The sequence below is a fragment of the Schistocerca cancellata genome, chromosome 4 (assembly GCF_023864275.1).
Source record: "Schistocerca cancellata isolate TAMUIC-IGC-003103 chromosome 4, iqSchCanc2.1, whole genome shotgun sequence".
In the NCBI taxonomy this organism is placed as follows: Eukaryota; Metazoa; Arthropoda; class Insecta; order Orthoptera; family Acrididae; genus Schistocerca; species Schistocerca cancellata.
In genome coordinates this window covers 390832895-390858993 of record NC_064629.1, presented here as the reverse complement: position 1 = coordinate 390858993, position 26099 = coordinate 390832895, and positions in this window count along the sequence as shown.

The window sequence follows — 26099 nt, the reverse complement described above, 5'->3', positions numbered from 1 at the left end:
TAGTACTATTTATGACATTATGCAATGTCTGTCCTGTGTGCTGGTGAAGATTTTATGATGCGGAATGATGCATGTTACTCAGCAAGAAACATGTCTCTTCTGGAGCAGCTAAAGGTTGAATATGTTAATATTCCTATACCATTCCATTCATTCGGTAATCTGGTCTGGAAGTTTTATTTCTTTGTACCGATAAATAATATTATCGTACTGCAAGGCAACTATCTAAGACAGCTGAGTGCAGACAGAGTTAGTATACCATACGGCTATCTCCTGACTTCTGCGTTTTTAGTAGTCGATTAGAACATATGTCGCCGTAGTTTTATGGTTTGTCTGTCAGATAATTAGTTACTTGTGTGCTACATAGACCATCCGGATGATTCTTTCATCGAAATGATGTGGTACGCGTCAGTTTACAGATATGCATTATACATGATTAGTGATAACATAAATGAAAACATTATTTTTTAGTGCTACTCGTGCCACTACACTGAAAAACTATATTTTACTAACGGGCTATCAATTTTCAAACAGCAGTTCGTCGAGGGAATAGAAGGATTTGTCCAGGAGAAGTATTTTAGGTTAGATTTAAAACTTGCCTTACTACATATCTGGCATTTCATGGTATTCGATAATGGTTAAAACATTTTTGTTGTTGCTTATTGAAGATCTTTCTGAGCCACTCACAGCTTCAGTAATGGGCAATAAAGTTCCTTTTTCCTTTACTGTTTTTGATATTGATATGATTATTCTTCTTAAATTCTGAAGGATTATTTATTACGAATTTCAGGAGCAAATATATGTGCTACGATGGTGCAGTCAGAATTCCCAGCTCCTTGTGATGGAATCTACATGATGACCGCGGGTGAACACCACAGGTTTTTCTTACTGCGTGGGTTTGTACAATCGATATTTTCTTTATAAGTGTTAGGTTACGCCTAAAGATTATTCCATAACACACTAATGAGTAGAAACGTGCTAAATATGTTAGAAGGTTATTTCATTTATTTCCATGGCAAACTGCTATATGGAGAGCAAAATAGCTGAATTTAAATGTTTGAGAAGCTCAGTAATATGCTTCCTCCAGTTCAGATTTTCATCAGTATGTACACCCACATGTTCGTAGTATTCTACCCAACTTACTGACTCGTTTTCACGAGCTACATCAATTTTTGGTAAGACTATTTGTTGAACAGAGCTGAATATAGTGTGTTTCCTCAAAATTTAGGGACAGTCCATTTTCAGAAATCCATTTAAAATTTCTTTCTAAAACATCGTTATCATTCTCTTCCGTTGCTTTCTCTCTAATAGGATTTAAGTTTAGTATGACCTGTAAAAAGTACCATTTATGCTTATCGATCTTTAAGTGGAATACAGTTCACATATATAAGGGCAATGAGTGAGCCCAGATTTGAATCCTGGGAGACTCACTTTGTGACTTCTGTCCATTCACTACAATTTTCTACGTATCCAACATCGTGTCACTTATTCAGCATAACTCCTCGCATTCTATTGGTTAAGTATGATTGAAACCAGTTGTGTGTAAAGCCATTTACTCTATAAAAATGTTTTCTGAGAGTGTAACATGATCTGCCCAATCAAATGCCTGGGAAAGATCACAAGATATTCCACCTGACGATATTTTAATATGTAAGGCTTTTAGTACTTCGTGGGTGACTGTATAAGTAGCAATCTTAGTTGAGCAACCTTTCTGGAATCCTAACAGTTCTATGCGAAGTAAATTGTTTCTACTCAAATGTAAGATTAGTCTTTGGAAGGCGACTGCACTTTTCGTATATAAAATTCTCCCACATTTCGGCCACTGTTGCAAATGACCTTCCTCATGGCGATTACTGAGTAAGCAAAAAAAACTGAGGAAAGCTATTTTCAGCGGTGGCCTAAATTTCGGAAAATTTTATACATTGACTATGTGATCACAAACTCTGAAGAATTTTACTGGCGGAGACAACGGCCGCGGAAGCCTACGCTTATATATAATCTTGAGTACATTACTTTTTCGAATATTTTTGAAAAAAATATGTCTCTAGGGAAATTGGGAGATGTGTATTTAAGTTTTTTGTCATCTTTCATTTACAGGGACTTAAAAGTTGCATTTTTAACCTGTCTGGAAAAATTCCCTGAGCCAGTGATCTACTGCATTTGTTACTAAGAACATTACTTATTAAGTTGGAACAACTTTTCAGAACTCTGTTTGAAATTCCATCAACACCATATGAGCCTTTGTTTTTTTAAACTTTCTACAGTTTTATCAATTTCAGATAAGGATGTTAATGATATTTCCAGTTGCTTAAGCTAATGGCTGAATATGGTAATATTTCTTTACCATTTAACTCAAAAGCCATTGGCAATTTGGTCTGGAATCTTTATCTCTTTTTACCGATAAATCATAGTATCATACCGTAAGGAAACTATTTGAGACCGTGGAGTACAGATAAAGTTAGTACACGATATGGCCTTTTTCTCATTGGCATATATTTTTATATTTTCTTGATACTTCAGCTGAACCACTTAGTGATTATTAAAGGTACTTGCAGCTCATAAATTATATCACAACATTGTCATATAGAATGGTGTACAAAATTAGAGCAACAAACTGCTATTTCCCTGTCCTGTGCCTAATTCAAGATATAATCATAGAAACTGTCAACAGATGTCGCTAAGACCGTGTTCTGCACGGAAGATGGCACCACGACCAATGGACAACCACGCCAGCAATGACGTCAGGGCACCTATCAAGCGGGGTAATGTTTGCAGGGTAGTCTCACACATCAACAATCGCTGTGCACACAGTCACAGACGGTGCAGTATGACACAGAGAAAATGCCTACGGACTCAGTGCTGTGGAGGTTCAAATGACTCTGAGCACTATGGGACTCAACATCTGAGGTCATCAGTCCCCTAAAACTTAGAACTACTTAAACCTAACTAACCTAAGGACATCACACGCACCCATGCCCGAGGCAGGATTCGAACGTACTGTGGAGGGCCACAGGAGGAATGGAAGCAGGACAGCCGCAAACTGATGTGGCCCGATGGCTTAATGTGAATAGCTCTGCTGTTTCTCGGATGAGGCAACAGTTTATAGACGCCAAAATTGTATCCTGGAGAACAGGACAGACAGGCCACGTGTGACATCACATAGAGTGAACCGTTATTTGACTGTGAGGGCACGACGGTACCGCTTTGGTACTCCATTGCAACTGGCATTTAACCTTGCAGCGTCCCCAGGGCGTGTTGTACCCAGACAAACGGTGTGCAGAAGGCTTCAGCAGAGTGGCCTTTCTTGTTGGACACCTGCTGTCTGTTTACCCGTGGCGTGTCTTCACTGAAGGGAAAGTCTGGAGTGTAGCCGTCAATATGCCGCCTGGACGGTTGAACGGTGCGCCAATGTTCTTGTCACACATGAGTCCCCATTTAATCTGGAGAGTAATTATCGACGTATTCGCACCTGGAGGTCACGTACAACACGATTTTGGGACGTAAAAATTGTGGAAAGAGACCGGTATCAAGGAGGATCTCTAATGGTATGGGCAGGGGTTATATTGACCACTCGAACACCTCTTCATGAAATTGTATAGGTAAATCAGCAAGATTTTAACTGCTGTCATGCACCGTGAGGAGATCTTGGGATGCCGGCCGCTGTGACGGAGCGGTTCTAGGCGCTTCAATGCAGAACCGCGCTGCCCCTATGGTCGCAGGTTCGAATCCTGCATCGGGCATGGATGTGTGTGATGTCCTTAGGTTAGTCACGTTTAAGTAGTCCCACGTCTAGGCGACTGATGACCTCAGATGTTAAGTCCCATAGTGCTTAGAGTCATTTGAACCATTTTTTAGATCTTGGGATCTCATGCGCGGTAGATGCGAGTTGCTGTGGGCAGAGACTTTGTAATGATGCACGATAATGATCGATCTAATACAGCACGAGTGCTTGATGTTTTTTCTGGAAACGGAAGATATTGCACGAATGGCGTGTCCTATTTGCATCCCAAAGAGAATGTCTATGATGCACTAAGGAGACGGGTTGCTTCACGTCAGCATCCACCAGCCACTCTCCAAGACTTTTGAGCAGCTCTGCAGGAAGAATGGGTGTTATTGCCTCAGCATGAGGTTGATGACATCATTCTCCGCATGTCCCGTCATTGTTAGGCCTGTAGTCGTGCCAGAGGTGGTCACACCCCATACTGAACACATTAACCATTTGCCAGAATGGGTGTGCAAATCCGTTAAGTTAGAAAAAAAAACAGAGACCATTTCTGTCTTTCATTACGTATTACCTTCTGTATTCTATACATCGTTTCTACTTTACTGTCACGTGTTTACACTGTTTTGTGGCAAAATAAACGCAGCCTTGCCAAATTTCCGTTTGTTGCTTTAATTTTCTACACCAGTGTAGTTTAATTGTTACGGTATCTTGCTCACTGACAGTCTGTCCTGTCTCGTATTTAACAGTATCCCATATAGTTTCAATCTTGTTATACATGTTATTAATTTCTGTCCGGATGTGCTTATTTCTGGGTGTCTTAATTACAATCTTTAAAACATAACAGTATTCTTTGTAGTACGCAAGTAAAATCAGATCCTGATATGCTCTGGTCTTTATATAAATTTTCCTCTTCCTCTTAGACGCGATTTTAATTCCCTTAATTATCCATGTTTGCTTTTTTTAAATGTATTTTGTACAAATTATTTTAGAAAAGTTACTTTCTAATATTGACCAAATTTTCTATTGAGTACACGGAATTTCACATTAACATCTCTTTCTATAAATACCCGCCCAACCACCTTATTAACTTACTCTTAAAACATTGTATCCTGTTCCCTGTAATAAGCCTCAGTGCTTTGTATGAAAATGTCAGAGGGGTGTACGACATTTTATTTATTTCCATTAGTTGTGCATCATAAGGTCCATTAAGTACAGGGTACACGTTAACTGTTTCAATGCGAACACACCTTATAAAAATAAGGGTCAGCCGCAAATTAGTTGTCAGATTAATCACTCAAATTACATTCAAAGACTCGCACAATGATTCCGGTTAATTTCTCCTGTCTTCATCCTAAAAAAAATCTACACTGAAATCTCCACAAGCTATTAACTATTTCTTCTTGCCTGATTTGTAGGTCTGTAATGTGTATAGATTTCTAATAAATAGGTGAAAGTTTCCTAAAGGGGCTATGTAGATTGTCACAATCGTATTCTGCAATAAAACTCACAAGCACATGTTTCTAGGCTATAATCTACAAAAAAAACTGCTTGTAGCAGTATGTTTTATTTCGTGACCGACTTTTACAAACGTGGTAATTCCTCATTCTTGAATGTTCACGTTTCATGACAATCAAGATAGTTTATAAACGTTACATTTAACCTTTTTATCGCCTTGTTTATATGTTGTTCGAAGAGGCACAGAACAACTGTAACTCAGAATTTTTCACATTTTCTAGACATACCTTGTTTTGCAGCCCCTTAATTTCTTTCTTTTAATTTTCTCGAAGCTGTTCCATATACGAGGGCGTACTCAAAAGTTATGCCTCCTAAGTTTTACGTGATAACTCAGAAAGCTTTTAAAATAAAGCAATCGTTATTAACATTATACATCATTATTCTTCAGGTCTACATATTCGCAGCCCTCTCCCGCTAGAGGGCTCCAAATTGTAGCGTGTAATATGACGATGTGCAATGTAACTAGGTCGGTGGGTAAGAATTAGCCTTATGTAATCTAGTTTCGAATTTGAATCGTTCATCCACACATGGAACACCCTTTCCTTTTGCATCACAATGTAAGGTCACAGACGAGCGCTGTGACATCAACAACAATCCGACGCCTTGGGTTAACTGTCATAGATCATCACCCATAGAGTCCCGACTTGGCCCCATCAGATTTTCATCTGATTCCAAAACTTAAAGAACACCGTCGAGGACTTCAATTTGATAGTGAAGAAGCGTCGCAAGGGGAGATCAAAAAAGTCAAAAGTTTCTTCAGTGATAATATCAACAAACTGGCCTCTCGATGGGAGAACTACGTCGGTAGCCAAGATGGCTATGTTGAGAACTAAACAGATAGACATGAAGAATAAAGGTGTAGAATGTTAATAACATTTGTTTTATTGAAACAGCTTTAAGAGTTTGCACGTACAAAAATTCCGAGGCATTACTTTTGAGCACACCATCATGATATGGTCCTGTTCTATTCTAATTTATTTCAAGACCGTTTACCTACCGTCTGACTCCAACCTACAAACTGTGCCTCTCTGACTCCAGTCACCACAGAGATTTTGTCTCGTGTGCTTGAGGCCCCCCTTACAATTCCTGCAAGATACTCAGCTAATCTGTCCTTCCCTCATCTATTCAGGTGGAGGTGAATTTGTGAATCAGCATGTCTCAGCTGGAGCAACAGGTACAGCACGGATATGAGACTTTACTTCAGTGAAAAGCAATCCACTCAGTTCTTTGCTTACAAGGCTGAAAGAAATCTCGGTAGGAGTACTCTTCCATATATCATGATCTGTTCGTCATTGCAAATATCACGTTTCCTTTACACAGGTAACTTATAGCTACTAGCGTAATATATCAATAGTAATCAACGAATAAGAAAATTTTCTCCGAGATATCCATTACCCGTTGAACAGCAACAGTTTTATTACTGTCTCGCTATCATTACTGTCAGATTGTTATAGACTTGCAACGTACGCTGATTGGTTGATTGTAACTGTAATAATTTACTTACGTGACGATATGCATACAATAATGCGTTTTTACAATTTATATGGCGATATGTCTAGAAACAGCAGATTCACAAACAGGCGTCATGTTTTATCTGGGAAATGACCCAATGGTGGGTGCGGAATCAACTGTCCTTTGTCGGCTGTACACTGCGTGCAACGCGCTGCTTTCAAACTATTATAAGGTGATCAGTAATACTATACAGACACTTCAGTGCTTGATTGTATGAGAACAGGTGTGGATCAGATCGCCATGAAATCTGTGTTATGTATAACCTACTTTACTTTGAGCAATGTGTAAATAAATACGAGGGGCATTCAATAAGTAACTCAACTTATTTTTTCCTGAAAGCAGCTTGGTTTTATTCGGCATTCCAATACACCAAATTATTCCCCACTGTTTTGTCTCTAAAACCCTATTTTTCAACATAAACTCCGTTCAGAGCCACGGCCTTACGCCAGCTTTCTGGAAGTCCCTTTATGCCCGCATGATACCACTCAACAGGTCGGCCCCGGGGCCAACGTCTTGTTGCATCAATAACGTCCACATCATCTATGAACGGCATCCTGCAGAGTGTATCCTTCATTCGACCAAACAGACGGTCCTTCGTTCCTCTTTATAGTCTTCTCTTAGACGGCAAGGAATCCAGCGAGCACACACCGTTGATTACCCTAAATGGTGGAAGTGTGTGTCAGTACAACCATTTGTTGTGCAGCGAGGCGTTTTATTATGATCCAGCAGTCACCTCGAATGAGAGTGTTCGAATGTTCCAACACTGCAGGAACCACAGCTGCGTGTGGGCAGCAGGCATGTGGGAGATCGCTGATGTTTGCGCTACCATGTTGTAGTGATGACAGGCGCCTCGTCCAACGACCATGCTTTTGTTCACTGCCAGGTCTCTGTAAACATTCAGCAAACGCCTATGAATATCTGCGATGTTTTGGTTTGCTCCAGAAGAAACTCAGTGACAGCTCTCTGCTTGGAATTCACCTAGGTTACAGACGCCATTCTGAGGGTTACGTAGCAGGCCGGTGTGGCCGAGTGGTTCTAGGCACTTCAGTCTGGAACCGCGCGACCGCTACGGTCGCAGGTTTGAATCCTGGCTCGGGCATGGATGTGTGTGATGTCCTTAGGTTAGTTAGATTTAAGTAGTTCTAAGTTCTAGGGGACTGATGACCTTACATGTTAAGTCCCATAGTGCTCAGAGCCATTTTTTTGAGGATTACGTAAAGTGCCACCAATTATCGGAACTTCGTGAATCTATACGGGCCGAAGCGATAATACTGCACGATGTCTCAGAGTAAATTTCATATTTTTTCAACCGAAACTGGCAAATAACAAAATACGTTGCATTACTTATCGACCTTCCCTCGTATATTGAAACTTTACTAATTTATTAAATGTTTGTAGTGTTCTACGCCACCTCATAACAAGTACAGACGCGAAAGATAGTATTAAAGCACTTACAAGCACACAGAAAGAAGAAATTCGAAGTTAATATCCTGTCGACTACAGTGTAATAAGAGACGGATAAAAGCTTTCGTAGTATCTGACTGGCGAAGGAAATCCCTAAGGAAGATTTTGAAGAAATTCCAAGACGCTAATCCAGGCGGGTGTAAAATGAATGTTCGCAACGGAAATACTGAACGCGAAAATGAAGATTTGGCCCTGTTTGACTACCCCCTGAAGCAGATCTTAGGATCTCTTAATGGTTATTACCTACTTCTTATTCTTTAACGTGTAAATTACAACATAAACATAAATGAATGATTATGGGAACTAGTAACCACCAAATGATAAATGCTGTTTCCGCTAATACATTTATTGTAGATTGAAACCCCTTTATATTACAAATGTTTATGTATCAATGTCCAATGGACTTAAAAAGACACAAAAGAATTTCCTAACTAATACGATTGATCAGTTGCCCAAATCTGCCTCTTTATGGCTACACGATCTAATGTAAATAACGCATAAGGACTGACATCATTTACGTACCAAACACTAGAAGACACTACTTTCAAAGATCATCTACAGTGGTGTGCAACCTCAGTGGAAATAAAATTTACGTGATCACAGCTTTTTAGCTTTATAGCCCTAATAAGCCGAAGCAATTAGCAATATCTCCGTAGACCCTATGTACTCTGTCCGGTGCGTCGGAGTGATGGTTCTCGTAGACATCTGCGAAGACGGAAGAACTCTAGCCACAAAATATTTAAAAAAAAAACTTATTCAAACACTAGGACAGCGTAAGACGGTCCGGTGACTAGTATAATCTAATACTGTCTTCTCTTCTCTGTGTTCTTCTCCTCTCTGTGTTCAACAGACGAGAAACGCGAACTCCTAGCCACAGGGACGGAGTTCAGGTAACGTCTCAACATCAGTATAGGCAGAAGAAGTGCTCTCAATCACTGAACGCTGCGTACTCAGTTACGACCCCCTACCCGGAGGCGAAGTCCAAAATCATATAAGTTCGCAACAGTACTGTCCTAACCTTTCTAACTACAAAATCTCCTGAGAGCAAAGACAGCAAGTCCGTCTGTACCAACAAAAGCTGTTCAACATTGAGCGACTGTTCAACACGGGCGCTCAAAACGGAAGACCTCTTCTCTCCACCGCTGCCTTCCCAGCGAAACTCAGCTCCCCTCCCTCGCAACTGCAGAAGGCGAATCATCTTCTCAAAACCACGGAATATTCTCCCTCTCTGCGGATTCTTCCGAACGCCGACCAACCATCTTTTAGTCTTTTGCGACCAGCGCGGAAAGTTAGAGAGGAAATTCCCATACTCATACAATGGTACGCTTCTCAGATTAAAAAATCCTCGCAAATAACCCAGCCTGCGATTTCCGATGTAAGGCTTCCTCGTTCCTCTCTGATACGTCCAAGATTTTCAGAGTCTCCGAAGTATTATCTAGTTATCCTTCCGACCCTAATACAACACCGGCTGGCCTCTGCTGCATTGTGCTTCCGCGGTCAGGTGCCCAGACTGTCCGTCTTGGCACACTTCCTGTGTGAAACAGGACCAACGCACCTGTGCGGGCTTTTCCACCCAGTGCTTGAGTTACACCTACCATTCCATTTCCACTGGCATTCCAACCTCTACTAGTATAGGTAAGCACTTATTACATCATTTTGATAATAAAAACACTCCATCACTTTTCATGCAATAAGCGTTAACAAGTATTTGCAAGGTGTATATGACAATGTCAGTCTTCTTCAAATATTCATACATACGATATACAACCTATCAAATGATACCTAATTGCGGTTGCAAATAACGGCAAAGTATGTAGATGAGTGCTTGTAAGGTGCGGAATTATAACCACCTTACAAAATTTAAGGAGAGAAACCGTAGGAAAGTAACGATTTCTATAAACTCTACCTATCACTGGTGATGCACTAGCCGGTAATGACTTGTACCAGAGTTGCAGACCAATCTAGTAAAATATTTTAAACTTCTAAAATATGGTCAACAGACTGTATACCACCCAACCAGGGGAATAAATCCATCTCAGTAACAACGTTTCCCCATAGACCCAATGCGCTATTTAAAGACTCACCAGTCATAAAACTTGTGTCATTGTACTTATGTCTAGATAAGACTACACTCCTTATGGCAGGACTTTATGGAGGTAATATGCTTGACAGGAACATGACAGCAATATCGACATGAAATGCTGAATCCATATCCGAAGTTGTGCTGGCATTCAAACCACCTCGAAATATGGTGGGATATTGGAGCTGTAAATACTACATCAAATTTACAACTGTTTCAGTGAATAGTTGTTTCCTGTTAGCTGCTTAAACCTTAGTTTTCCTTCGTACTATAATCTTATTTCGGTATTATTGACTTTTCTACTACACCCTGCAATCATTTTACATTGCATAGATGTCATCAATTATATGGTATTTTAGATAGAATATGTACAGAGGTATACTTAAGTTAAGTTGTTCATAACGCATGTACATATTATAGCTGTGTCTGGTCGCTGTTCTCTTGCCGTCATATCATGAAAAAGTATGTACTTTCCTTAAAATTTTATATATATTTATGAAGTGGATTTGTACATGGCCGTAATTTTCTTACTGCTTATATTGTGAATAATTGCTTATTTTACGAAAGATTTGACAGTTTTATAGCTTTATACGGAGATACTGTATGTATACATTTGTTTATCTGTTGCATAGATATTGTGGTTGGAAAGGTTGTTTATGCAACGTTTGGTGTATGCTATAACTTGGTTGAAAATATTGCTAACAATTAAGAACTTTATCCTGTATTTATAACTTTTTTCATCACAATTCTTCCTGAATACGATTGACTAACGGGGAGCTCGCAGGCTCATGACACAAAGTTATTCTCAACCCGAAAGTCGTTTGCAACACCATAGTGCTTTATTTGGCAAGGCACTATTGGAGATGGTATACCGTTGGTTTTCCCTACCACGTAAACAGATTCGACCAGCCTGCTGTTGAAGGACCTAAAATTTGGCATTTTGAAACGATAAACCAAATTACAGTACACCTCAAAGACAGCACAATCAGCAACTTAAACCACAGTATCTAAGATATAGATAAACAAATGAAAACATACAGCGTCTCTGGATCAAGCTATAAAGCTCTCAAATCTTACGAAAAATATGTAATTATACACAAAATAAGAGAGCAAGAAAATTACGACCATGTAGAAATTCAGTATATAGATACGATATAAAAATGTAAGTAAAATTGGGTCAAGTTCATAAGGTGTCGAAATAGCACCAACTATAAAGTCTTATGAAAAATACATACGTGTTCATGAATGTCAGCAAGAAAATAGTCACCAGACACAGATGTAATGTGAACTTGCATTATGAACAACTTAACGTTCCTCTGTAAATATTCTATCTAAAACACCATCTAACTGACGACATCTATTCGTATAATGATTGCAGACTGTGCTACACAATGGCAATAATTCGGAAATAACCTTATAGTACAAAAGAACAATAAAGCTTAAGCAGCTAACAGGAAAGAACTATTCGTTAAAATGTCATACTGTAATCAATATTACTCTGCAGAACCTACAATGCGGAAGTTACAACTGTTGTTAATCTACGTCGTCTCACATTTATAACCGTAGTGGCTCAATGTAAGTCCCTCTGGCTTCTAGAAGTAAACAGGAGTTTTCTTCAAGTTGAATCTGTTCTGCTGACCTATTCCCCAGAAAATACATCAATATTTCATTACTAACGATGAAACAGTATTTCCGTAGCTACTTCGATGTAGTATCGGATTGCATGCCTGTGATACTATTCTGTAAAGACAAGGGCGTGAGCTTGCCTGACGAGAAGCAGGAGCACGTAATATATTTCACTTAATCAGTTTCAGGAGGAGAAATTTATTTCTTCATATTGACGTCTTCATGTACCAAATGGACAGGTATGATAATTAAAATTGATGACAGTTTTGTCATCTAATTTGTTAACAGATGCCGCAATGAACTTACAGGAACACTTCATTCGGCTTTGTAGAACAGAAGTGTCAACGTAACCGTTTTTGTTTAATTATTTCATAGATTTAAACCAAATTCGTCTCAGCTTGCTTTTCAGCAACCAGATATATTTGAGGGAGGTTCTCATGAAGTTGCTATTTTTGTCAGAAATAATAGTTGCTCATACAGAAGGTATTTCCACTTCTCCTTTTTTTTATTTTTATAAAACTGATATCCTCCTCTTCATTTCATTTTGTGTGACATTTCGTTCAGTTATCCCCGATGGTTGTCGACTTTTTTCAGTATCGATTTTCTTGAATACGGGTGATTGACGGGGGAGCTCGTAGCCTCGTGACACATAAAGTTAGTCTCAACCCGAAGATCGGTTGCAATATTACAGTGCTTTACTCAGCATGGTGCTACTGGAGATGGCTTACCCTTGCTCTCATATACCGCAAGAACAGCTTTGATCAGCTGCTGTTGAAGGACCTACAATTCACCGTGTAATCCCAAATTTGACTTGTCATGTAACAGCATTTCAGAGACTGTCCTCCTGCTATTGAAGCACAAATACACTACTAAATCAGCAGCTAACTGTCTTCGCAGCTTAGGCTGCTAATACACGCTTTCATTACGGAGGCAGCCGGTTCGAATCTTCAGTGTGCAAGAAATTTTCATAAAGAATAACTGGCCAGTAAGCGGAGGAGAAATGATGGCGTGCATTTCCCGACCATCAGACTTCATATAAGTTTCCAGGGTTAAGCTTCAAACTTCTCGGCAGTGTTTCGTGGAGTGGTGAGGGTGATCGGTCCATCGAATGGGGACAGAAATTTGGCAACCCTCTAGGTGCGCTTCAAGAAGAGTAAAGTACGTGCGATAAGGAGGAAAAGCCGACCTGTTAAATCAGCTACTGGTATTTTAGTTCCGAATAACCGGTAGTTTGCGGTATTTGTTGGGTCTCGGTTATAACAGGTTTTTTGTATGTTTTACTAATAACAGAGTAAAAAACCGAAATATCAATTAGCCATAGCAACAGTGCTAAGATATTTCTTTTTTAAATAAACGTTTTCTTCAAAAAGAAGTAATTTTCATACGTGAAATTTTCGGTATTTTGAAATATCGTGTTATTACAGAAAATGGGAAAAGTGATCTCTGGTATTCTAATAACGATTCTGACAGAAACGAGCACCGAAGACATGGCGTAAGAACTGGTATAGCAATACTGAGGCAATAATGTTCCTATTGCCACGTGTCGTCGCTTACGGTACGCGTGTACTTGCAGTGAACGGACAAGACTTACCCCACCTGGTCTGTACCATAGTGTCCCGCTTTCGTCGCTGGACATCTGTCATAGAATGGGATCAACCATAGTCTTGAAATGAATGCTTCATTTGCTGTAAAAAGATTAAAGATTTGTCTATCATTTATGTGTAATAACAAAAGAGGAAGGAGATTATAGTAACAGTAATAAATGAAGAACATAAAAACTTTTCATTCATAAGGCACAATAAAAATAGAAAGTAGCAAATCTGTTGTCAGTGGCTACATATTACGCCTCTATCTGCTTGTAGCCCTTGAAAATGGACAAATTAACACGAAAACGGACTTCTGCAGTGTCAATTTTCTCACTGTACGGCTGACTATTCGTAATGCCCAAATGCTTATATGATCCCTCATTACAACATGAAATTTGAGCAGAGTTTCTAATAATTACACTCCTGGAAATTGAAATAAGAACACCGTGAATTCATTGTCCCAGGAAGGGGAAACTTTATTGACACATTCCTGGGGTCAGATACATCACATGATCACACTGACAGAACCACAGGCACATACACACAGGCAACAGAGCATGCACAATGTCGGCACTAGTACAGTGTATATCCACCTTTCGCAGCAATGCAGGCTGCTATTCTCCCATGGAGACGATCGTAGAGATGCTGGATGTAGTCCTGTGGAACGGCTTGCCATGCCATTTCCACCTGGCGCCTCAGTTGGACCAGCGTTCGTGCTGTACGTGCAGACCGCGTGAGACGACGCTTCATCCAGTCCCAAACATGCTCAAGGGGGGACAGATCCGGAGATCTTGCTGGCCAGGGTAGTTGACTTACACCTTCTAGAGCACGTTGGGTGGCACGGGATACATGCGGACGTGCATTGTCCTGTTGGAACAGCAAGTTCCCTTGCCGGTCTAGGAATGGTAGAACGATGGGTTCGATGACGGTTTGGATGTACCGTGCACTATTCAGTGTCCCCTCGACGATCACCAGTGGTGTGCGGCCAGTGTAGGAGATCGCTCCCCACACCATGATGCCGGGTGTTGGCCCTGTGTGCCTCGGTCGTATGCAGTCCTGATTGTGGCGCTCACCTGCACGGCGCCAAACACGCACACGACCATCATTGGCACCAAGGCAGAAGCGACTCTCATCGCTGAAGACGACACGTCTCCATTCGTCCCTCCATTCACGCCTGTCGCGACACCACTGGAGGCGGGCTGCACGATGTTGGGGCGTGAGCGGAAGACGGCCTAACGGTGTGCGGGACCGTAGCCCAGCTTCATGGAGACGGTTGCGAATGGTCCTCGCCGATACCCCAGGAGCAACAGTGTCCCTAATTTGCTGGGAAGTGGCGGTGCGGTCCCCTACGGCACTGCGTAGGATCCTACGGTCTTGGCGTGCATCCGTGCGTCGCTGCGGTCCGGTCCCAGGTCGACGGGCACGTGCACCTTCCGCCGACCACTGGCGACAACATCGATGTACTGTGGAGACCTCACGCCCCACGTGTTGAGCAATTCGGCGGTACGTCCATCCGGCCTCCCGCATGCCCACTATACGCCCTCGCTCAAAGTCCGTCAACTGCACATACGGTTCACGTCCACACTGTCACGGCATGCTACCAGTGTTAAAGACTGCGATGGAGCTCCGTATGCCACGGCAAACTGGCTGACACTGACGGCGGCGGTGCACAAATGCTGCGCAGCTAGCGCCATTCGACGGCCAACACCGCGGTACCTGGTGTGTCCGCTGTGCCGTGCGTGTGTTCATTGCTTGTACAGCCCTCTCGCAGTGTCCGGAGCAAGTATGGTGGGTCTGACACACCGGTGTCAATGTGTTCTTTTTTCCATTTCCAGGAGTGTATAATAAATACGAGAATACTGGAGATTTTCTTAATATCAAGCACTTACCATTTTTTTGTCCGTTTCCAACGTTTTTTACAGTAAATAATAGGAACAGAAAACCGAAAATCATTTATTTCAGAAACCGATTATTTTGAGCAAGCCGCGCAGATTGGCCGCACGGTTTGAGGCGTCAAGTCACCGACTGCGGGGCCCCTCCCGCCGGAGGTTCGAGTCTTCTTTCGGGCATGGGTGTGTGTGTTGTTCTTAGCAGAAGTTAGTTTAAGTAGTATTTAAGTCTAGGGACCGATAACCTAATCAGTTTGGTCCCTTAGAAATTCCCACACATTTGGACCTAAGTCCCTAAGTCTAGGGACCTAATCAGTTTGTTTTCTTAGAAATTCGCACACATTTGGACATTTTGAGCAGTTTTAATAATCAGGTGAAACTGGAATTAAAAAAAAACGATATGAGCGAAAACCGGTTGTTCCAGCGATAACTGCCATCCCTAGTGTGCTATCATCGAGTTCTCTCTCTCTCTCTCTCTCTCTCAACATCATAGACATCGCAAACATAGCGGTAAAACATTTACACTCAATAAATACAACAAAGTACAGCTTTCACATTCGCCGTGTAGAGGTGACATTAAGCACGACAAAACAAAACCTTTCCAGTTAGGTGGCTGAATCTACACCTAAGAGTGCAGCAGCTAGATCTCAGACCATCGACAGTACACGACACAAGTGACTCAGGTTATTTGCATCCAACAAATCACAAACCCAACTTAAGGTTATGTTAGCTAGGGTCAACAACCTCTCTTTGCAAGCTAGGCTTCCTCGCTCTTTTTCTTTTTTTCTCGCAACGCATTTCATAGTTCGTAAGAGTGCTTAAACTGGAACTTAACTGTTTTCTCCCCACACCACATTCGAGCTTACTAATTTAGTGTCCGACACTGGTCATCAAGCACTTCTAAGTGGCAACTTCTATTTCGTGATCGTGGTCCAAGGTGATTAACAAGCGCTCCTGATTTGTCCCTTCGATCTTTGTACGTCCGCTCCGGACTCACAATACTAACGAGCTAGGCAGAGAGGCGACATCTAAAGTATATCCGCTGCCAAACATGGTGCTCTCCTGTTGTCTAGAAAAAAGTGTGCTTTCCGGAAACAGCACCATTAGGGGTTTGGACTTCTTCCACAGACGAGAATATAAGACACCAGCTATGGGAAGCCATCGTGAATGATCGTCTGAAGCAACGAGTCTGAAGCTTGTAATGGATTCTCTCTGTGTCAAAATGAAATATCGACGAGGTTTCATTAACGATGTGCGTCTGCAGGAGTAGTGAAACGAGAACGTTCGTTACTAGGGCGTGGTGGTGCGGGCTCGAGTGCGTCCTCGAGGCGTGATACTCTACACAGGGCGGGAGGGAGCAGGGGGAGACTTGGCTATTGCCGGGACTTTCCTCCGCGGCTGCGCTCCTCTGTGCTCGTTACTCGTTACGCGTCCGGCTCCGCTAATTGCTCCACTGCCAAACCTTGACTCACCCGCTGCATTGTGCATCGCTTAACAGCTATGACGTCACTCCTGTCAAAGCGTCCCTTTGCAGTGCGTTAGAGCGACTCACTGAAGGCACCCGCACGTTTGTTATTAACTGACAGGAGGGGCTTCTGGAAACTATTAACCTTGCTCACGAGGTACACATTCTCTCCAATAATGTTAAGTGGAAACCTGATAGCTACCGACCTGTTACCCTATTGACATTATTTTTCACAATATTGGAGTAGGTGAAGTACCCTAGTCCTCTAATGAGAACGCCATTTAGGTGTTTGCTCTACTAATTTTATAAGCATTAATTAATGGAATACCATCGGTTCGTATTTTCTGGGACCAATCTAAGGCATTTGACTGTGTGAATTACAATAATCTCTTAGATAAACTGCGATTTTGTAGGACTGATGATAGAGGCAACGAACGAATGATGTCATATTTAACCAAAAGAATGCAGAAAGTTGTACTTAGTGATTTGGCCAATGTAGTCCGGGGACATTATTCATACTGGGGAGAAATCACATGCGGGATTTCACAAGCCTCAACCTTAGGTCCGCTAATGTTCCATGTAGGCCTATATGTAAGCGTTCTTTCGTCTACTATACAACAAGCTGTTGTTGGCACTGGGATTGTAAACAGTCCAAGAATACATACACCAACGGAAGAAATGCTAAACATTGTTTTCGGAAGTATCATTACTGGTTTTCGGCGAATGATCTTATTTTCAGTTTTTAAAAGACACAGAACCTTCAGTTCTGCACAAGTAGGGGTACTATACCAGTGATAAGTGTAACACATGGTAAGGAAATAACAAATAGAGTGGAAAATTCAAAATTATTATGTGTTCGTATTGATGAGAATTAAAGCCTGAAGAAACACATTTCGGAACTCCTAGAACACCTTGTTTTTGAGCCACATTTCACTTGAGATCATTGAAAATCTTGTGGAGAGACGAATCAGTTAGTCGACATGTTTTCCATATTTTAATTCAATAATGTCATATGGAACAATGTTCTGGGTTTCCTCAACTTTAAAAAGGAAGTCTTCATTGTTCAAAAATGTTCTGTAAGAATAATATGTGCTTCTCACCCAGGATCATCTTGTAGACATCTGTTTAAGGACTTAAGCATTTTGACTATTGCTTCTCAGTGTATTTATCCCCTTACCACATTTGCTGTGAACAACCAAATGCATTTCAAAAGGAACAATAATTTACAAAATTACAAGCCGGAAGAATAAACGACTATCATGACGCCTCATTATGTTGTCTTTAGCACAAAAAGGAGTGCCTAATGCTGTAAATAAAATTTGTCATCACTTACACAACGATACAATATGTCTGATGACAGAAAATTAAAAAAAAAATCTGAGTATATTTCTCCTTGGTAACTCCTTCTATTCGACAGACGAATTTCTATTATTGTAAAGTGTGAAAGGTTGTTGATAGTAGTTACTGACTCATATCTGCATAAACTATATTTCTTTTTTAAAAAATAAGGTAAATAAACATAAATGATCTGCTGTACGGAGGCGTATTTGCAAAATAATTTATGATAGGAATTAAGCTCTGCCGACAATTGAGGTACTAAAACTATGAAAAATTCGACAGTACCTTCATCTTATTACCTTCTTTGTTTTAATTTCATACTGCCTTGGTTTGGATCACAAACGGCTCACTCATGATTTGGTTTCCGTCTTCTCTTCCCAGAAACTCTTCATTGACTTTCTTCATTCCCCCCACTGTTTCCCTGTTATCTCTAGTGTAGTCAGTTTTTGTTTGCTGACATTGGTCTTCTGTACTATTGCTTTGCTATTCTCTATTGAAGCTTTCTGTCATACTAGTTTGTACGAACTTGTTTCGGTAGCTATATTTTCGTTCCACCTTGACCTCCATAACTGTCGAGTCCATTCTCTGTTCAACAACCCATTCGATTCCTTTATTTACTCCGGTCCAATAAATCGTCTCCCATGCTCTTCTGGTTAGTATACCAGATCCATTCTGATGATATGACTAGCAAAGCTTCCTTTTCGAGACTCAGTTCCTTAGATATCGTGTGCAAATTCCAGTACAGATTTACTCTTGATCTTCGCTCCCATCTTTTGGATCTTGTAACTTCCTGAAGATCGTTCGCTTCTCTTCGTGTAGTCGCTTAGCATTATGTCTTCCTAGTTTTTCTATACTAACCTCAAAATAATGCCATGTTTCTATTTATTGCGTTGTACTGACTGATTTTCACAACTGCTGGTAACTTCTTTTCGTTGTAATATTTTCTGGTGGTGAAGTACGCCTCTCTCATCTTTGTTACTGTCTCTTCCATCGCCTCATTACTCCTCGTAGTTTTATTATATATTTTACGAGGTAATGAAATTCGTGCACCTTTTACAAAGTGCCTTCTAGAGCTTTTCCATCTCCAACGCTGTTTAGTGTATTTATGGGAAAGATTTCTTAATCATATTCTTCTAGTTGTTTAGCTCAAAATGTTAAATTGTTTATTCGCATATTGTTCCATAACCTTTGTTAACGCTGTACGTCTGCAAAAGTCTTGCAACCTATCTGTGCTCAGCTGTTCCCCACGTGTGTCTTTGATATTTCATCCCTTTGTTACTCTTTATTGTCTGGCCACATCATCCAGTGCAATATTGTATAATACTGGCGACGGTTAATTTCACCGTTTATATCAAACTGTTCTCAGAGGTGTCCCCTTCATTTATGAAGTGGCTTACTGTCAAGAAGTATTTCAGATAACAGTTCCCCTGTTGTATAATCTACTCCTCTTGCCCTTCAGGATCTTTTCCCGAGTGTTGCTTATCGATGGTGTAGGAGCAAATACAGAAATGTTGCTGTCGTATTCTTGGTCTTCAATACCTAAATACTGTCAGTTGTCGCAGCGCAATGATCCGTTGTTCGTCCCCTCGTCGGTCCCTGAAGTACGATTTGTAGTCCCGTTTTGATGTATCTAGTTGTTCATCTACCCGTTTGAGGAGAAGTTTCAGCAGATCCTGTCATTTAGCACCTAGCAAGGCCGAACATTCATTAACCCGTCTTTTTTTATACTTCATTCGGTGACAGAGAAACGCAACCACGGATTATTTAACCTTAAGTGAGCTGTGAATTACTTCTTGCAGTATCATATCACTCATCTCATCTTCACCTATATCCTGTTCAGTTTCTGTGATATTGTCTTGAGATCATTTCTCACGTATAGCTTTGTTTATATTTCTTTCATCTTTCAGCTTTCCCTTCTTTCCTCAGTACGGAATTGCCCTCCGAGCACTGGAGATTCTTACAACTACTTCTCTTTTCTCTAATTCCTGTCTTACTTTTATGTAGGTGGCCTCTATCTTTCACCTTGTAATGTACACTTCTACAGCCTTATATTTGTCATCTAATCATTCCTGTTAAAATATTTCACATTTTCCTTCAATATAATTTTTAGACGTCTGATAAATTTAATGAATTTATACCGTGTATTTATATCCCATTCCATTCTCAGATTGGCACTGGACGTTAACAAGCTTGCAGTCATATTGATCTCAAATGTAATAGTAACAACTTTAATTGAGATAAAATTATACCTGATTGGGAGTTCCCTCTAAAGTCTCTCGTATGTTCAGACATTTCAACATACTGGCAATCTGAACATCACGTTTTATTGTCTTGAATATTAACACAACGAAGTAAACAAAAAATAAACAAAACTGAAATAAACACACGTTTCAAATGGCAAATTTCATTTTCGTTAACGATGTTTACTCCCATTAACACATACATAAAAGTAATTCAATACCTGTAGTGTACATGTGGCTGAAGATTCGCTTTCTAGAAACAGCAAAATGTTACTGTTCGCTGGTTAGATGATGACGGTGTTTCTACTAGTGAAACATAACGTCGTTTTACATTCTCGATTTTAAGAAGTAGTACGTAATTATTTTCTACAAAAGAGGTCTGGTATATCTACAAAACTGCATTAATACGATAGTTTTTTTACAAATTAGACTAAACGTCCAGTGTAGTTATCATGTTAGAGGAAGGAAAAATAAACTTAATAATAAAGACTTGAGGACATTTACAATGATTGCTAACACTCATAAGAAATAAATACCACCAATGTAACTGACGAGTTGAGTGAGCACCGAGGGAACAGAGTGGTCCTCTTCTAACTGCTTAGCCTGCTAAGGATTCGGTAGCTGTTTTGGTCGTATCGTCACACGAAAGGTAAAGGTAATTGTCAAAATCTTGAAACCACTTCATGGGTCCACGTTGATTCAGTAATGAAGATATTATTCGTAGCATGGGATTGCTTCAAACAATATGGTAATACACGCACTACATGTTTTTATATGTCTAAGATTATTTTTATAAGTACGGGGCCCATACAATTGTGGTATTAGAGTTTAAAGGCTTGTAGCAGGAGAGTAACTGACGACCTGTCATAGTTATCCTCATTGTCGTTGGGATTTGCATCTGTGCGTAAAAGTGTAATTTCACATTAATCATCGTTAGGACGTACAGTCGTTGAAGCCCACGAAAGTTATGCTACAGTACCCGAAAATTAAGAGTTAAAAACATGAAGAGAGGTTTTCAATAAAGTTTTATGCGCATATTATATAGCTATGTTCCATATACGTCAAATATCACAATGTCATACACGGAGGGAGAGATTAACTTGAAAAAGGATATTAGTATCTTGTATATCTAGCAACAAAACACTTCTTCTCGCGGATATCTGACGACATTTCTTATTAAAGATAACGACTGACGAACATGCAGGTGGGAACAGTTCGCAAAGCGAGGAGTGCATATACAGACATTGTTCTACTACGAGGGCGTGCAGAAAAGTAATGCCGCCAAACTTTTATTGTGTTCCCAGCATCGGTTGAAATATTAAATGTAATGCATATTAGTCGGTCGCCTTTCCCGCTTCGATGGCGCATGTTGCAACCCTCTGCCTTTAGAGGGCTCCGCATTGTAGCGCATAATATGACGGCGTGTAACTTAACTATGTCGGGGCGTGAGAAACAGCTTGCTGGAATCAAGTTTTGAACTCAAAGAGTTTGTCCACTCCTGGTGCATTGTCTCCTTCCAAAAGTTAAAGAGCGCCTTCGTGGACTTCAGTTTAATAGTGATGAAGAGGTGAAGCGGGGGTGGGGTTGTCTCTCCGTTAACAACGTTAAACGTTCTACAGTCACGGTATCAACAATCTGGTCTCTCGTTGGGAGAAATATGTTGGTCCCCATGGTGACTATGTTGGTAAACAAATGTGTAGATGTGAATAATACAGATGTAGAATGTCAATTAAGTCATTTTTATTCAAAAAGCATCAAGAGTTTTCACATAAAATTTCCGAGGCATTGCTTTTCAGCAGGCCCCCGTGGAAAAACACATACGACTGAAGGACTAGCTTCAACGACGATGTTCGGAAAGTTTATTGCCTCAACGAATACCAAAATTGTGCAATCACAGAACACTAGGCCCACTTTTTATGATGCCGGGAGTTGTTTCTGTATATCACTGACTGATAAGGTTGCCGTAGCTTCTGTCCATATCCCCTCGACGCCGAGCCCGAAAACTACCGTCATTGGCGCCAAGACAGAATTTGCTCTCATTAGGGAACCACTACTTGTACTGCAGTCATTCCTCCAGTTACTTCTTTCGCTACAGGAACGGAGGCAGCTTGCGTTATGATGAGCAGCCATCCCAGACATCCCGAACGCAATATTGGTCCTACTAATTGTTTGTGTCATCGTGCGGTTAGCGATGACTCCCTGTCTGATGCGGGGATCCAGGCATGAGTGTGTATGGTGTTATCTTACAGAATCAAAACGTCAAGCATTTGTACCTTCTTTGGATCACTGGCATAAAAACTCTATTTCTTATGGCGAGCATACAATATACACGGCTTTGCATTGCTAATCATACAAGTAAACGTTATCATACACTTACTGTTGATACCCCTGTGGCTTCATCTATACGATTGACACTTTATAGACGTTCGTCCAGTACCATGTATCGCAATATCTCGACGTTTTCATCTGAGGTTCTAGTTTTGCCCCATGCTTCAAGTGGAGTACCTTCAACAGAAGTACGACCTCGTTTGAACAAAACACGCATATCATGAATGTGATGTGATGTCACAGGTTTTCCCAGCGTTATTAATCATTGAACAACACGTCTGAACACCCGAGAGCACACCATAGATTATGAATGCTATAAAAAGCATTGTAAACAAAACTACTGAGAAATATCAAATGATCTTCGTTGTGTGTAACACGACGTAGGTACGGAGAAACCACAAAATTTAGTGTGCAGGTAGTAAACAGAAGGGCAACAAGGCAAATCTCAAAACGATTAAAAACAAAAAAGCAGACAGTATGAAGAATGCCTTACCGAAGGCTGTTTCGACCTCGAAAAACGTGTTTCTAATCCAAAAAATGGGCACTATGCTTTTGCGCAGACATCGACAGTGTGGACAACGACTCAGTATAGGTCTATAAATTCTCTAAGTAACTTATTACCTTAATTATTTCCTTCCTTTAGTATATTATACAGTTTTGGAAAAATAGCTATTTTTGTCTCTTTGATTCACGTAATTTGTGATCAGCACGTCCAAGAAAGCGTCTGCCAGCTTCTATAAGCCTGCACTTCTGTGTATGGAGTCGTGTGTGAAAGGTAAAGTGAGCGCTGGTAGTGGGGAATTTCTAAAGTAACGTTATCTCCCGCTGTGCTAAAATGTGGGGCCCCAACACTGATGCGTGCTGTCAGATAGGACACGGCCGCTGCATGCAAGTACTTTCGCTACATACTATTTTACTTCATGGAGACGTAATCGTAACAAGCGTGCTAGTTTGGCACTTTTATTGGCCCGCTCTCACACGCCGAGACGCTGAAATCCCACAATTGCTCCATTCTCCTAGAAATTGTTTAAAACAAACAGCGATAAAAGAAGTGTATGGCTGCAGGAAGAATATAAATCTTTTCACTCAGTATCTTTACGTTTTATTTGAAGATTATGGCGGAGAGTCACGCGAAGCCTGGTCCCGTATTTATGGTAGCTGTGCTCCGCGCCGTTAGCTCTTGCAGCCGCCGAGTGGAGGTTAAGGAACACCGCCCACCGCTAACACACGACCGTGCTTCCTTCAATATCAGCACTCCTCCATCGATGTAGCACTTCATTAGCCAACTGGCCGTTCCCAAATATCCTTCCAGTCCTTGATCCATTAACTTTAATTTATAACGTTAATACATTAATAAAAGAAAGGGGGTGTATGTTACTCTCTGCAGTAACACGTGTGAAGTCGAAAGAGAAACCGTACTTGCCATTGCACTACAAACGAAGAGAACAATTATTAACATGCTCATAGAGGACTACAACTTTTAATAAAGAAATTTTGCTGTTGGTCTACACAGACGGCGAGAAAGAAGAAAAAATATTAGTGGTGACCCATTGACAACCCCTCCTTCCAGTCCTCCCATGAATGTCGAAATTGCAGATAAGCGAGAACAGAATATAAATCCAACAAAAAACAACAAAACTAAGCCGATTTGAGATATGGTTTATCTGTATGATATTATTTTATTTCCCTTCCAACAGCAGTTTTGCATTCAGGCAACTGGAAAAGGCGCAAGTAATTCCAATTTTCAAGAAGGATCCCCAGAAAAATGCCCGTAAATATCATATCATATTGTACGATTGTGGATTACTCCTTACAGTCCGGTTCTGAGATCAAAAATCCCCACTGTAGAAATCAAAATGCACGCTACTAACAGCGAGTATTGGGGCAAGGCATTTTCAATCCCACAGGGTGCCCCAAAACATCCGTCACGATGATGTAATCCAAGATGGCTGCCATGACATCATTCAAGATGGTGTATTTTGGTGGGAAGTTTGAATTTTAGTGGGAAGATAGGTCAATTGGGCTACCTCCACTAAGCTAACCCCCTCTCCCAGACTACTGCGGGAAGTTCAAATTCCATTAGGATAATGTAACACACCTCTACTAATGTAAGAAGAATGGTGGGAAGGAAAGTGCAGTTTGAGTACCTCCACTAACCCAAGTCATCCGACTGCCACCTCTTTCTCGGGATTGGCGCAAAATTTGAATTTTGGCAGTAAAGAAAGGTCACTTGGGCTATTCCTACTAATTTAAGAAAATGGAGGGAAAGAAAGGGCGCTTGGCGTACCTCAACTAACCTAAGTGACTTGACCGCCACCTCGTCATATGAAATGGTGGGAGGACTCGACCTGTGCTGGACATAACTCTTTATTTTGCATGCACTATTTATTTAAACAGTTAGAGGCAGTACCACCATCAAGTGCAGTCAACATGGAGTCTGGAGTCCAACTGACCTAGTACACAGTACTGCCAGCAGAGGGCACTGTCATCCCTTCCGTGACATAATCCAAGATGGCGGTCTGGTGGTGGAGAGGAAGAGCCTCACAAGAGAAAATTCAAGGAGTGTAGTGTTTATTTATAAAAAAAATCAGTTTGTGTGGGGTTATAAATCTCCTGCTCATCATTCTCTGCTGTTTGGAAACATTTAGGTCTTGTAAGAAGTAACTACATGGAGCAAACATGTTGCATAACCCAGTGTTTGGCACTGTACTCTGGGTGTCTTAACCTAATGTTTGGCCCTATGTCGGCACTTAGCCTATTGTTGTGTTAAGTGGTTTTCCATGTCACCCTCATTTCCTTAAACTATTTTGCCACCTTTGATACCAAATTAAGTAATTAGCTAAGTCCATCCATCATTTTCTGGTACACTTTTACAATTTCACATGCTTTTGAACGTCGTTTCTGGCGCATTCTTCTTTGTCACCCACCTCCTTAACCTACTGCACTGTATTTACATAAAAATTATGCAAATTAACCTAGTTTTCTGCACTTAACCTGCCGTTCTGCGCAGTGTCGCCCACTCACACAGACCCTTCCCTTAACTGTTGTACCACTAACAACACATTGATATAAAATTTTTATGCAAATTAATTAAATCGATATTTTTCACATGTATTGGGTTGTTTTTTTTTTCTTATTAGCACCATCCTATTGGTCAGCGAAATCGATGGAACACAGTTTAAAACAAAGATTAGTATTGAAAGACACATCCCGCCACTCGACGCCCGAAGCTGCTGCCCCTCCCGCCACAGCTGCTGCCATCGCCACTGCCCCTGAACCCGACCCCACCCCATCCACAGCCGTCACAGCATCACTCTGGCGTCCATGAGCCGCTC